The sequence below is a fragment of the Dermacentor albipictus genome, chromosome 1 (assembly GCF_038994185.2).
Source record: "Dermacentor albipictus isolate Rhodes 1998 colony chromosome 1, USDA_Dalb.pri_finalv2, whole genome shotgun sequence".
Classification (NCBI taxonomy): Eukaryota; Metazoa; Arthropoda; class Arachnida; order Ixodida; family Ixodidae; genus Dermacentor; species Dermacentor albipictus.
The window spans coordinates 199,727,125-199,740,403 of record NC_091821.1 but is presented as its reverse complement, the minus strand read 5'-3'; the positions used below and the strand labels follow the sequence as shown (position 1 = coordinate 199,740,403).

General features: G+C 49.0%; 1 protein-coding gene across 3 annotated transcripts in view; it reads left to right on the top strand.

Annotated features, from left to right (window-relative positions):
• Nucleotides 1-13,279, top strand: part of LOC135903138 (iroquois-class homeodomain protein IRX-6-like) — a 116,002-nt gene that overhangs the window by 34,664 nt on the left and 68,059 nt on the right. The window lies entirely within an intron of this gene.

The following is a 13,279-nucleotide window of genomic DNA, read 5'->3' as shown; positions in this document are numbered from 1 at the left end:
CAGTACCGAGAAAACTCTCGAGACGTGAGATAGTGTTGCGATTGTCAGCGACCGCGCGTAAGTATTATTTCCACAAGCAGAGAGGGCCCTTGTGTGAGCTCGACGCGGAAGGCGAGCACACGACACCCTGCTCCGCCGCAAGTCAACACCGGTGGCGTGGACGCGGGATTGACCCGCCGCAGTGGACGCCAAAGTAACGGGACCGCACGCGTGCCTCTTGACCGGGCCGATAAATCAGCGTGGCGACGCGTGCAGCAGCAGCCCGATGTGTTCGGTGTTTTGTTCCGTTCGCTCGACCGCAAGGAGAGCTCCTTGAGGCTTCTTCAGCCTATCGCGGCTGCGGCGTCGTCCTGAATATTCATGGGCCGGGGGTTGCGGGAGGGTCGCATTCTGCGGGCAATAAGCTGCTCGCAGCAGCCGGCTGAACATCCCCAGCGGACACGCTAGGTGGCGGCAGACAGTCGCGCTTGATAGCGGGGCGGGGGCACGTCGCCGTGCTTCCGCTTTGGGTAAACAAAACCTCGCGCCGAGGGGTCGCCGCACAATGAGCTCCGCATAATACCGTTATAACAATGCGAATCCAGAAAAGAAAAGCGTTTCTGGCGGCGCGCCTTCAACACCTCGCGTCCCATCGATCGGTGCTCCTCCTCCTCTGCGCCCAGCCGTGAGCACGGCGCGCCGCGTGTGAGCCGGAAAGCAATTAATTTGCGACCCCGGCCGCCCCTCACTTTAGGGCCCGCATTATTCCAGGCTGCGCGGCGGGGCCCCGACTTTCTTGGCACGCGGGGAAAGTCAGACCGCAACCTCGAGAGGTTTTCATTCGCCCAGTCCTCGCTTGGGGGCCGCTGTCGCGCCTGCGCGGGCCCCAGGAAGGGCGCCGCCTGGCGGACGGCAGCCATCCTGCAGGCCTCGTCTGTGTTGCGTTGCTAAGGCGCCTCCGGCATGCCACAAGAAACGCAGTCCCTTCACTGCGGGGATCTGACCCCGCTTTTGTCCTTTTATAAAGCGTTACAGTGAAGGCATTTTGCGCCATTAATAAAACCTAAGACAAGAGAGAGAGAGAGAGAGAAAAGGATGCATAGAAAGGCAGGGAGCTTAACCAGAGGCAGTTCCGGTTGGCTACCATGCGCGGAGGGAAGGGCGAATGGGGGATAAAAAGAGAAAGAATGCGGAAGGGGGAGATAGAGAGAAATAGAGGTGAGCACGACGAAACCACGTACACTACATAGCGGTAGGGGGTGGCGTTCTTACAGTCTATCGCGAAGCCCCGCAGACCGCAGGAACCTTAATAACGCGAGTAAGGCCTTTAGCGTGGATGTTCTGTAGGAGTACTGGCATAACGCTTTCAGTTCTGATAGTGGACGAATGTCTAACTAGTCCAGTACTTTGTACAGCACTTGTCTGTGAGCACTATATCGCGGGCAGACACAGATAATATGTGCGAGCGTCTCATCGATGTTGCATGGGGCGCACGTGGGGCTGTTGGCCATTCCAATAAGGAAAGCATGCGAGTTCGTAAATGCAACGCCCAGCCACAGACGGTACAGCATGGTCTGTTCACGTCGTGGCAACCCAGGCGGTAGATGCATCCGTGTCTCCGGAGACAACGAATGCAAATGACACATGGTGAAAGCGTTCAAGTCCCACAGGGGCAAAGTACATTCACGGGACATCAATCGCAGCCCAGCCGCAGCGTCTGTTCGCGAAAGCGGAATCAAGACAGGTTTCATGTGCAGATCGGGTGGCTTCGTCGGCGTGGTCATTCCCGCTGATGCTGTAATGTCCTGGAAGCCATTGAAAGATTATGTTGTGTCCCTTGTCATGGCTGCGATGATACATGTGTCGAATTTCTGAGGCCAGTTGTTCATTGGGTCTGTTTCGCATTGGGCTTTGTATGCACTGAAGGGCTGCCCTGGAGCCACTAAAGACTGTCCATTGTTGCGGTGGTTCATGATTAACGTAATCAAGTGCAGCACGGAGTGCCGCAAGTTCAGCACCAATTGATGTGGTCAAACATGAAGTTTTTAATTTGATTTCTTCAGATTTTGCAGGGATGATGGCTGCAGCAGCAGAGCTGTTGAGTTTTACGGAACCATCTGTGTAGACATGTTGCCGAAATCTGTGAACGTTGTTAATGTGTTCCACAGTTGCTTGCTTCAAAGCTTGCAACGGCGCTCCAGCTTTCTTTCGGATGCCTGGAATTGTAAATTGCACTTGCGGCCGGTGTACCCACCACAATGGATTTGATAATCGTGTAGCGGGCGTAAATTCTGAGGGCGAGTAGGACTGATGTCTTAAAATACTTTTGGCAAAAGTAAGATGTAGCCTCTTTGCTGGCAAGCAAGCAAGATGGTGTGACGGAATCCGAGTCAGGTGTCGGATGTGTGTAGGACATCTGTATCTATATAGACTGTCAAAGGAGTGTCTCCGGCAATGGCCGCTGTCGCAATCGTAGACGTAGTTTTGGGGAGACCGAGACAAGTTCTTAGTGCTTGTGCTTGTACACTCTGAAGTTTGCGGATATTTGTAGTGCAAGTATTTCCTAGTACAGGTAAGCTGTACCGCAGGAAGCTTAAAAACAGTGATTTATATAGTTGCAACATTGACGGTACTGTTGCGCCCCAGGACTTCCCGCCGAGAAATGCAAGAAGGTCCACCATGGCGGCCAAACGCTTTGGCATGTACGAGACGTGAGTGCTCCAAGACAAGTCCCTATCAATGATGACGCCAAGAAAGCGGTGCGTTCGTCTGTATCGTACAGTTTGGTCATTAATCCGCAAATCATACGGGGCCATGGCTTTGCGAGTAAAGGCAACGAGTGCACATTTCTTAGGGGAAAGCTCCAGGCCTTGCCTTAGGCATGTTGACACGGCCGTTGAAGCCATCTGAAGTCAGGCGTGGACTTGTAGACGTGTCACCCCTGAAGCCCATATGCAAATGTCGTCTGAATATACGGAGAGCTGAACGGTTTGCGGTAACGAATCGGTGAGACCAACGAGCACCAGGTTGAACAGGGTCGGGCTGAGTACTCCGCCTTGCGGTACACCACGACTGGTATAGCTAGGCGGGGTTAGTCCGTCTTCAGTCAAAATAAAGAAAGGTATTCCATTCAAATAGCTGCGTATCTAGCGAAAAGAGAAATAGATGGTTGTATCCCCAGGTTGTCGGCCCGCATAACAGGAACACGCTGAAATATTTTATACTTTAAGAAATGCGGAGGAAAAAAAGGCATGGTACGTACTCAGGGTACGTAATCTCGGACGATCGCCCCCTTTCGAAGATATCGCTTTCAGTTCACGCTTATTGACTGGATAAGCAAGATCGGGTTAGCTGATTGGCTGGTTGAGCATTGCGTCACACGAAGGCCATAGTGTCACAGAAAGTGATACTAGGGTGAGTTCGAGAATGCGTCGCCAGAACGTCGTTCGCGCGCAAGAATGGTTTGTAAGAACGAGCGCCACCGTCATGATAGCGATGGATTGATGGTGAATGAAGGTGTTATATATATATATATATATATATATATATATATATATATATATATATATATATATATATATATATATATAGTTCACGCGAACTAAATAAATTATTTGCGTCTCCGGCCACGTGTCATATAAGTTCCGAGCTCCTATTCCACAGCGTACTATGTACGTTTTTTATATTTTAACCATTCGACGAGATATATAAAATGTGTCACTTTCTCAACAATAATACAATGATAAATATTCCACTGCCACTCAGTCCTAGACAGCTAGCTATGCGCGTATAGAACGCTATTGCTGTGAACTGTGAAACACGAAGTGTGCCCTCAACGCTGCTGCTTTACGCACAGGTGACTGCGCCCCCGTCTATATGCATACAGTCAATGCACTTTATGTACGGACAGCCATATTTTCCGCCGAACACTTCCTCTTTCGCTGACAGGCCTGTTGAATATGTCCATATGTGCGTGTCACCTGATGGGCTGCATGTGTAACAGTATCTTATTCACGATTCAGATCACTAAAACGGTATGGCAGTTTCAGAGCTGAATGATGCCCGTCCGTCCCAGAGAATGCGCTCTGTTGGCTCGGTATACATTCGTGCCTACAATTCTTAAGGAGTCCTCGTTTTCTCTGAGACAAACCTGCCGAGACAGTTGAAGACGCTAGTAACGATGATCAACAGTTAGCTGACACAACCATTGGACGCTTTGTTTTTATGTGGGCGGGAGGGGGGTCTGCTGTCATATTATGCAGTTATCTGCTGTCATATATGTAAAAAACTGGACCTACTTGCGTGTGCGTTCTGCCCGACGGAAAGCTTTCCAGTTTCTCGTATGGCCAGCCGTGTTTCTTTATACGGCACACGGCTAAAACTCGCTAGTAATTGTTTTGAACTTTGTCTGCGTGGCTGTTAAGTTGCTCAAGTTAATTGAGAAACTTGAATACCTTGAGGTAGATGTATGTCCGAAAGCGTGCGATAACTTCTACTTGTGACCGAATGAGTAGTTGCTGGCATTTCACCCTTTGGAGTGTCAAAAGCGTCTGCGTGCGCGAGAACGTTGAGTCTGATTGTATTCAAATATTAATCTGCTCCCGAGAGACATGAGCTAACGAAGCCGCTCCTACTGCATACACAATGCTTCGTGGCTAGTCGGCGGTGCAGTTCCCATGTGACGCTTGCAAGCTCCTTCAAGAACAAGAGCATTATTTTGTCACGGCTCGACGCGCCTCATGCAAAGTAGGCAAGCGGAGAGCGGTGTAGGCGCCTCGAAAGCCCGATGCAGGGACAAGTGCATGCGTTTGTTTTGTACATATCGGGGCCGATCCTTCCCCCGGCCACGGCTCTAAACAAATTGCGAACAAAGGCACTTTTGCCTGTGTGTCTTTGTGCTTTAGGCACAAGAGGTCACGGAGCTCCGACGGCAAGCAACCCACGCAACCTCCGAGCAGTGCACCAGAGCGCGCGCTACAATGCCTCGACAAGAAGTGTACCTTGACGCCGCTGACTCTAAAGCGAACCGCGGCCGGCTACACTGTAGTCACACATGGTCGTAGGAAGCACTTAGTGGGCCCTTAAGTACCTGCAGCGGGCGTCCCGGTCCTGGACTAACGCCGGCCACAAAACATGAACCAGCAACCTTTACGACTGCGACTCTCGCCCAGTCGGCGGTGCTCGCCGCACGCCCCGAACCGTGAGAAAGTCACTCAAGTTTACGACGCTTTCGGAGTGGATTTGTTTTGAGACGCGCTGGCTGGCGCCCGTGTTCCGAGCCTCGGCGTTGCGCGCACAACATACGCTTGCGCAGGGCGGCTCACCGCGCCTTGGGCGTAAATTGCGCCCGCGCAACAGCTGCGGCCGCGGGTGCCCCATTCCAGGGATGGCACGTCGCGAACAGCGTCGGCGGCGCGCCTCGCAGGCGTCTCCGCTGGTCGCGCTGTTATTGGCTGCTGGGCGCTACTGTCGGGAGCCGCCATTGGAAGAGATGGCGGTGCGCGAGCGCGCGATTTATTGCCAGCGCGTGCCACCGCCACCATGCAGCGCCACAGAATTCCGCAATCATGGCCCCGATGGCTGCTCCGGCGCGGCAAAAGGCGCGCGTCTGATCCCTCGCCCATCTCAAGTGGCCGCCGCTGCTTCCTGCAATGACGCCGTCATTTTTCATCCGCGCTCTCCTTTTCCTCGACAGGGAAAACGCGCAGAGTCACTGATGCCTACACTGCGAGACGCCGCGTGCGTGAGGTGCCGCTGAGGTGGTTTTCGGCGGATTCAACCAGGCAATGCATGCGCATGTCGCAAGGCGACCGCTGAAGACGGTGAAATGCGTGTGCAGGAGCCATAGCACGTAACACGACCACGCTGCATATATTCTACGCGAGCCGACGCAGGTGGTCGTACTTTCTCTGAAAGGAGCCCTATTCTGGCTGGTTCTATACAGGCTTGTATAACCATGACGACAGCGGCGCGAAAAACGCTGTACTAATGCGCACAACAGCATCGATCGGCGGTGCCGATCGGAATGCTTGGTGGCTCTATGGAAGCGATGCGTTTGATGAGGTCTGTAAATCGAACTTACAGTGTACAGATTCACTGGCCGCAGTTTTTTACAACGGACGTGGGCATGCCCGAGAACGGTTGTGTTACATTTGCACATTGCACCAACAATAAATGAGACATCCGTGCGAGAAAATACCCGTGTTGGATGCGGTACGTATGAGCCAGGACGGCCGTACTGCTGAAGTGTAGAAGCGGACGTATGGATAACACTTTAACATAAATACTTGAGATAAAAGCGTTGACTACCCATCGACGCAGGTTTGTTCTTGTCGCTTTTGTTTATTAACTGCGACAAAATGAAGATTCTGGCTAATAAAGAGACCGCTATCTCGAAATCATAGCCAAAACCAAAGCACTGAGAAAGATGTAGATAAAGTGAAATACTAATTATAACAATTTACAATATGTAGAAGATAAAACAGATACCTGACAAACAAAACTGTATATTAAGAACACAACGCATGTGGATGTTCCAAGTGCGAATTACTTAGCACGCGCTTTGAATGAAATGAGGGAGAAAAAAGAAAAGGAAATGGAAGTCCGAGTTATTCGAGAAGGCAACATGGCGAGAACGCCGCTGACTCGGCTGTGTAGTTTATGTTGCGGCGAAAGGGGATAATTTCTGAGTGACAAATTTTGCCTTCAAGCCACTGAAGCATTTCATTTCTTAAAATCTATAGCCACAAATTGGGTTACATTTTTTGTTGGAGCGTCGATGAATTAGTGAATGCCTGGCTCCTTATCTGGTCAAGAGCAAACTCTTTATCGGTAAATTGGACTTGTCCATCCAATCGGTATCAACTTATCGCATCAGGCGAGCGTAAGCACGTTTCCTGGAACTTCCATCTGTCCGCGCGTCTTATAGCATGCCACTTTCGCTTTCTCCTTCTCTGTTTCGTAGCTAGCTGCTGTTCATTTGCATACACAACGAAGATTTAGGTGCTTCAACAGAGCGAAATTTGCAAGCTATGGATTGCAAGAAGAAAATCACTAAATAAACAAAAGTGGGCAGGGCGTAGGTTCAATAACCATCTTATGTATAAATGGTGACTTCTGTGTACGCTTGTTTTCGGGGCATCGATCTCATTTAAGCTAAATAGCGACCCATTTAATAATTAGCACTTAGATAGCGCTGATGCACTTAGCATGTACAGAAAACCACTCAGAATCCACTCCGATATGTAGCCGTAGAATGTCACTACAATTAGGTTATTCGTCATCCCGGTTTTAATGACATAATCCACTCATAATACTAATTTTAAAAACCGCGCAACTATTGATTCTTTTGCGGAGAAGAATGTTAACTGAACTGATTGTACTTCTGCGATCTGCATCAGTGCTTCATATTGAGCCCTATGCTATAAGACCCCAGGAAGTCTCATTGATATAGCAATCTTAAACGTGCTCTCTCTCTCTCTCTCTCTCATTCAACTTCCTTAAAACCTTTCTTGTTAAATTGTTTTTCAATGATGGATGCGCTTTACGGCCCTACACGCAAAACGTTAAACATGCCTTAGATTGATAGGAGAGTAACGAAAACAATTTCCCAGAAACAACGCAGAGCACGGAGATGATAATACTGCAATCCGTCGCCTATATTTAATTAAAGCGCCATTCTAAAAAAAATTCGTAAACTTCCTATATAAGCGAAAAAAAAAGAACTAAAGAAACAGAAACAAACAAACAGGAAACACAGAACGTGCACTAAGCAGCCAAACCGGACACATCCCATATGTTGTAGATAGGAAGACGGTCGATCTGCGCTATTAAACTAGGCAAAAAAATTATGCAGACCCAATGCACATGTTATAATCTATGTGAAGCAAAGCTTTAGTGAAATTGTTAATTAAATACTATATACAGGCTAAATGGGATGGTTACAATTGTGTTTGTTTTCATCCTATGCGACGTTCAATCTCATGCATTGTTTGTGTTTGTGCCAAAAACCGCCGGCAAATCCACCGCGAAGTTACACCCAAGCTCAAAGCTCAAAGCGTTTGCTTGCGACGTGCCATGGCGTATACAGTATACGGCGGCGATTTTCCTGGGAGTCGACAGCCTGCCCCTGTTGTCCGGTTTGCTCGATTCCTGGCCCTTTAGAGCTTTAATAATCCGCTCAAATGATCCAATACTTGCACGGAAATAGCAATACTTCATATTATAACCGATGACCGAACAAACTGGAGTCTTACCGTTTCGAAGCAGTCTTTTTTTTTTCCTTGTCAAAGTTATGAGGTTTCTGACGACTCTACCTAAAATCTAGAAGCGCTCCTGATTAAGGGAAAGTACAGCTTATTTTGAGTACTACAGGTAACTTAATGATCCCTTCGCAATAGCTGCCTACACCTTTAGGTGGACAATACAAAGATTATATGTTGGATCGAGACAGCACGAACAGGCAATAAAAGTAGTATGGTCCTACGAAGTCTCTCTTTTGAAACAATATAATGACCCGTGAATGCAATGTTATGACTAACAAACAATCACCGAGTACGCAAGTGCTGTATCACCATACCATTAGAAACGAATACTTTCTAGTACACACTAATTATTAATACGCAACCACGCCGGCACATATTGTGATATATTGACGTTGAACTCATGATTAATAGTAGTTACCTCTATAGAAACATAAAAAATGAACAAAACAGAGAACAATCACGGTACATAAAACATGTTTCCGCATTTCATGGCCACATTCACGTGACCAAATCTGCTCATTTTCTCTGAATTGGTGGGCGAGAGCTCTAGTTTATTGTCAGTATCAGGAGTACCAGCACGCTGTGCGGAACTCAACTGCGTTTTCTCGATGCATATAATAAACGTTTTAAAAAAGTTACCGAGAACAGCGCAGGTTATTAACGTGGAAAGATGGGCGAGTTGGGGAGTATCATCGTAAACCGTGCGGGTGAAGCAGTGCTCTATAAACAGGACAAAGCGGAGAAGGGAACACAGTGAAAGGCTGCAGCGAGTGTTGTGTTCCCTTCTGTTCCCTCCGCTTTAACCGGTTTAGTGCGCTCCTTCACCCGCATGGTATAAAGCGCTGTCTATGATCAAGGCAATATAGCTACATCTTCCCCTCAAAATAAAGAGATTGTTATGATCGCTGCGTAGCCGAGGAAACATCCAAGAAATTCAATAAGAACACGTTTAGATCGAAACAAGTGTCGTGCTGATGCAAAAACACTTCATCGTCTTTCATTCAACATAGCAGCATGCGCACGTGAAAGAAATTTACGAACAGTGTAGTGAGTGTTGTGCAGTTTCTTCTTTTACGTGGGTGTAAAATGGATTTTGGGGTCAATGCCAACGCCGACTGCCGCATAGCTTGTTGCACTTCGCAGCGCACTTCGTATGTGATTCATGAAGAACCACTAATAAAATGGAGCGATTTTACAGATTCTGAGGTATACTCCTGCAATGTCTGCTATCCGCTGTACGGTGTGAACCACAAGACCGACTAGCGCTGGAAATAAAGCAGCTGTGTATCGTCAATTAGCTGTCCACTTCGGCATCATGAGCAACGAACATGCCGACAAAGCAGCTAGGAGCGCTCACGAAGGTGGGCGTGCAGGAACCAATCCCGCTGTCAAAAACTGAAGAACAGATGCAGCAACAAAGCTTCGCACACTGGCGCGTGATGTCACATGATCTATGTGGAACCCGCTAGGTTTCCGGCATACCCATCTGCATCGCCTGCATCCAACCCTCCTATCTAGACTATCTTTAACAGAAACAACTGTTCTCTGCCGACTGTGACTTGGAGTACCTTTCAAGGATAATTGTTTACTGCGCCGGAATGGTTAAAAGCGCGGCCTGTGACGATTGCGGCAGCGAAGAAACCATCGAACATGTCCTGAGTTACTGTCCTCGCTACAGCTCCAATGGCACGCCTCGACGACCGGTCGCTTTCTGAGCAGACGATCTTGGATTGCGGTACTTTATAACGACGAAGGTGCCATTGAAGTTCCTCCGATCAAGAGGCTTACAGTTGAACTACTCTGACACTCCCGCGTTCTATTATGTGTGTGCATGTGTAAGTGTTTTTTATCTATAACTCTCTCTCTCTATCACTCTCTCTCTCTCTCTCTCTGCATGCACTTTTTTTTCTATCTCCTTTACGCCTTCCCCAGTGCAGAGCAAACTAGATGTTTATCTTCCGGTAATTGGCCTACCGTTAGCATCTCATTTAGCTCTCCTTGTGTCTGTGAGGTTGTCGGTATATTGCATGTTACGTGAAAGAAACAGAAGGAAATATTGACATATTATATGAAGTATGTTATCCGCCGCGCATATACGCAATAGATTATGTTACCTGGAAAGCACAAGTAACGCAATGCACACAGATATTCTTTGCTGCAGATGTGCTAGGGCATTTGGTACGTGGTGATAAACACAGTGTTAGAGCAAAACATAAATGCTTGAAACAACTCACAAATGGTGTCCGCGTCATTAGAGCTGTAGGTGAATGAGCACTGGTCACGGGCACTGGCTTATATTATCTTGCATGAAACAGGCCACTATCTTGTATGAAATACGCATTCGTTCAGCACCATACGCACTGAATAACGACAAAGACTGCTCCAGGCTTCCATCAGTAGTTAGATCAGACTTCGATCGATCAGACTCCAGACTTCGATCAGTAGTTAGGATGTCATAGATCTTCAAAAAGCACTTTCTTTGCCAAACATGGAACAGTAGTAAGAGGCTGTTTGAGTGTCGAAAGTCCGACCCCCCCCCCCTCCTTTCCCCACCCTCAACCACACGCCCACAGGGCGCACCTGTGGCGAACAGCGGTGTCGCAGTTAACGTGCGTAACACGCGGAAGCGCCGTTCGAGGGCCTCTGCGCGCTCGGCGCAGGGCCTCGGCACAGAAGGCGGCGGCCTCTCGCACAACCAGCGGCCAATTGATGTTCTTCGACTCGCCACTAATTGAAACCGCAACAGCTCGCACAAAGGTGCTCGAAACGGCACTGATACGGCGACCGTTCGAGCGTTGACGCAATCGGACAGCTGCTGCGGAGTTAGCGCGAGACATCTGGCGGAAGAATTTACATAACCGGTTTACGGGGGTGAAGACGTGCACCGGGAAATCGGCGGCCCTGGTCGAGCATTTGCATGTGCTAAAAACAAGCTCTTTAGGCGCGTGAAGCGGACCAAGAGTCAATACGGCCGCAAGCATGGCGAGCACAGAGCAAGATGGATGGTGGCTCGTTAGCGGGAGGGCCTCCCGTGCCGACGCCGGAATACGAAATGTCTCTCCTGTCCCAGGTCGCTGCCACCGGCGATGGTAGGGCCAGATAAGCAGACAGATCGCGTATACTTGCCGCATAGTCCAAAACGCCACACTGGAAATGCATCGGATCCTTTCGTCCTTATACAGCGACCGACTCCGCCTGCCTCGTTGCCCGCCTGGTCCGCGCCGCGTTCGGTTGGGCGAGAAGGTGGCCATTGAGTTGGGCAAATAGACCTGCTCCATGTCGATGTGCGAGAGGGCGGGCCGCTTCGCAGCGCGCTCTAAGAGCAAGAGATTCGACGCCAGAGGCGATCCTCTTTCACCCCCGTAATTGCCCTGAGCAACATTCATCACTCTTGCATAACCGCAGATCTATGCTATCGCCCCCTCCCTGCGAGCGAGGTGCGGATGCAGCCTTTAATTTCCATGGCAAGTCAATGAGACAATAAAATACAATGCAGCCTGGCATTGTTTAAACGAAGAGCGACCGCTTCGAGCTAATGGTTTCAAGGTTGTGTCTTTGATAGGCTGAAGTCGTTTGCTGAAAGTGATATGCGTATGCAGGCGAGATTGTCGTCTAACTTGAAGCGCTATTTTGCCGGCGTTGTGTGGACTTGGATTGAGCTTGTATTATTGACTATATAAGACAAAACAATGAAGATATATCTGACAGCGATATGGCAGAAGCGATAAGCGGGCTACTCAGCACGTGCCATTGGCGTCGCAACTTATTTTACAGCAACGGAGCTATGTGCTTCTACTAAGTACCACTTATCTCCTTCCTTCTCTACATCACCACCACTTTCCTTGGCGCTTGTAATGGCGAATACAGCACACCGCCGAAACTTATTATATCTGATATTAATAATGTTGACAACAAGTAAAGCATATGTCACCGGTTTTCTACAACGTAGAACTATTGTGGGATTGAAAGCTGCAGGAAGGTGGGTCTCCCGCAGTATGTATCGTGTATCAAACATGTCCCTCCCATGGTTTAGTATATACATGGGCTAAATTTTGGATACAAACTTTGCTGCACGCCAGAACGGAATGTTCGTGCAGCGGGTTTCACCTGCTGTCGGCGCAGCACCGTTGACGACTAGAGACATCGTGCGAAAGCCGGTGCACTTGAAGAAGGGGTGCCGCCATTTCGTTCCTCTATTACGTCACCACTGATATACTAACGGAATACAATCATTTGAGCGCACATGCAGCACGCTCAGGTCCATCTGGTCCCGTTGAAAGATAATTTAAGATAACTAAGATAATTTAAAATAATGCAGCGGTAACTGTCATAGGGTCGTCGGCGCTCCTGTGTTCCAGAATCTTGCGACGTCATTATCGTCGCGAGTTGTGATAAGCTTTGCGTGGGTGCACGCCAGACGCACTTGAAGTCGTGCAATGCGCCGTCTGCGCTTCATGGGACGACGCATCGGTTGGTGCCAATGTAGAAAAGCTCTTGTCGATCGCGTTGTGTGAGGGTGCGACGCCCTCGTATCGCGCGAACCCCATGTGTAAAGCGGAGCCCGTCGCTCCGAAGCAAGGTGTGCCCGCCTATTACACGTGCCCAGACTAAAGAAGAAGGCGCCGCTGCGCGTGCGATGCTCGACGATTGCCAAACCTGGTTTGTCGGCGGTTCACATGTATACAGGGTCCTGCCCGGTTACTGAGACCAATGCTGCATGCTTAGCATTTCTCTCAAATGACACTGAGCATATGCAGTAGGGCAAGCCGACGAGCTCGACTCTTGGCGATCGCTGTTGTAACCTAGTGCATGGTGGCGCGAACCGGTCCTTTTTTTTAAATTTAGTTCGGCCCTCTTTACCGTTGTGCCATGGCCGCAACCATTATCGACTCAAAAATCTACGCGCCCTTTAAGTACTTCCTTGAAATGAATGCACCTGATAAGACGCTTATAGACACACACCCTGTGTCATGCTGGTTAGCTTGAACTTTCTCCGCTTTTGCCTTCTTCTTCTTCACATTTACTTATCTTCTTGC